This window comes from Harpegnathos saltator, unplaced genomic scaffold, assembly GCF_003227715.2.
Source record: "Harpegnathos saltator strain DR-91 unplaced genomic scaffold, Hsal_v8.6 scaffold190, whole genome shotgun sequence".
NCBI classification, from domain to species: Eukaryota; Metazoa; Arthropoda; class Insecta; order Hymenoptera; family Formicidae; genus Harpegnathos; species Harpegnathos saltator.
Window position 1 is genome coordinate 62,856 of NW_020229973.1, and position 2,494 is coordinate 65,349.

Sequence of the window (2,494 nt, forward strand, 5' to 3'; positions counted from 1 at the left end):
ATATAAATATATGTTAATAGAAATATCAATATAAGTAATATTCTTAATATAACTATAATATACACTGTATACACTGTAATATTCTTAATATAATATAATATACAGTGTATATTATAGTTATATTAAGAATATTACTTTATATTAAGAATACTTATATTAATATTTCTATTAATATATATTTATATTAATATTAAGACTATATTATATTATATTATATTATATTATATTAGTAAACTATAAAAAATGCCTATGGAGTTGTTTTAATAAATAAATTTGTTTCAGCTATGTTAAACTGTGAAGCATCTCATGTGACTGTCTCATGCGACGTGCCTGAGACAGCGCCTCGCGACTGTCAGTTTCTAGGTCCGCCGTGCGGGCTGGAGCGGTAAGGGGAAGTAAGGAGGCGTAGCTCTCAGAAATCGGCCCGATCGTGCAAGTAATTCCGGGCACTGGTCTATTTATTAACCAAAAATATTTATTTATAATTAATACCAAATCTTTACTATAGTAATACATTAAATATTCTTATCAAACAATCTTCATTTTCAAAGCATTCATTATTCTCATTCTTTTAGCATTTCCCATCTCTATGTTATTATTGCGAACAAGTGCTTCTACTTCTTCATAATGTTGGACGCCAGCAGTCATTACATCATTTTGTAATGTACAAATATTTTGTAACACGCAGCATGCTATAATAAATTCCGGAATTTTTTAAACATCTGTTAATGGTACACAATCTAACAATACGTATCTAACAATCCTAAAACTTATTTTTAATTGTCCAATCGCACGTTCAATTGCCATTCTTGTTAACGATAGACAATAATTAAAATTTCTTTGTCGATTTGACAAATGGCCATTGTCTCGAAACGGAACTAATAAGTGTGGATGAATTGCATATACAGCATCTCCGATAATATGGGAGTCATTAGGGAAATATATGTCAGGCATCTCTAAAAAAACGTGCTACTGGAGAATTTCTAAAAATTCTAGCATCGTGGACTGATCCTACTTCTCCTGCATAACAGTGTGTAAAGAGGCCATGTAAATCACATACAAGTTGAACATTTAAGGATGGAAAACCTTTCCGGTTAATATAAGAAGCTGTATCATTTGGTGGACCTCGAATTTTAATGTATGTTCCATCTATAGCACAAATGACATTTGGAAAACCACAAATTTTTTTAAGATGTTCCATAATATCAGTGGCAACAGTGTATTTGGGCCATTTTATAAATCGAGGTGCAATGCAATGAAGTGCGTAAGTAACACGTCTTACAGCCCTAAAAGCAGTTGCTCTACCAACTCCAAATTTGACACAAATAGATCTGTAACAGTTAAGAAAAGTAAATAATGAAAATCTCGTCACAAAATAATCTAAACGTCTTTTATTAACCATATTGATGCCCCATTACACAATGACAATGGATTTATTTTGATACAAAAATTCGGCATTAACTACAAGAGATGGTGTCAATTAAATTGTTCTGTAATTCTTAACGACAGTGCCGGTATCATTACACTGTCGTTACGCACATATAACATATACAACAAAAAATCGCAACAACAATATATCGATGCTGAACTGTCGTTAAGAGTTACAGAATAGACACAACAATATAGCATTCAATGCTTAGTAAAAAGTGTTATAAATGTAATAAAGTTTTACGAGTATAGAACATTGTTGGATTTTACATACCTATATGAATCAAGAGTAGCCATAAACCATAGAGCAATATATAGTTGCTTCTGTGCTGAAATTGATTTTCTACCAGTTGTGGTATTTGTGACTTTTAATGCTGGCCCAATTAATGATAAAATCATTTCAAATGTAACCGGGTACATTCTAATAGGTTAAATTATAAATAAAATAAATTTAATAAAAGCAGAAAAAATATTAACTTAATGACATTTATATTGAAATATTTACCTAAAATGTTCGACGTAATCCGTAATTTTTTCAATTACAATTTGTTCTCCACATTTATCTGACATTAATATAGAAAACAATGCATAACATTTAGAGATATATCTTCATCTTCATTTTCACTGTCGCTCGATTCGGAGCTATCACTTTCATTATTCTCTTTCAAAAACATTGACAAAGCTACAATTATTGGAATTCGGTTTTTGATGTTGTTGATATTTTGATTGGCGTCCATTTTAGCGCATAGAATGCGTAGGAAGCCGTTTCGAATTATTAAAGCACTTCATGTGCATTGATAAAACGGAACGATTTCAAAGAGCTGCGCAGCAGAAATGCAGTCTATGCGTTCTATGCGCATTTCGGAACTCACCTTAAGTATATACTCTAATCAAAATTAAGATATATTTAATAGAAAGGAAACTATAGTCAATTGATAATTATTAATTCTTTGTTAAAATTAGAGAATCGCTCGAAACTATCATCGACAGAATTTGGTAATTTTGACTCGAAAATTAACGAAACTCGTTGTTCAGGTTCAAAAGACATTCTAATACCCTATTCGAA

General features: G+C 30.9%; 1 pseudogene; it reads right to left on the bottom strand.

The window, feature by feature from the left end:
• Window positions 1-1,205: 1,205 nt before the first annotated feature.
• On the bottom strand, window positions 1,206-2,165 carry LOC112588332 (uncharacterized; annotated as a pseudogene).
• Window positions 2,166-2,494: the final 329 nt, after the last annotated feature.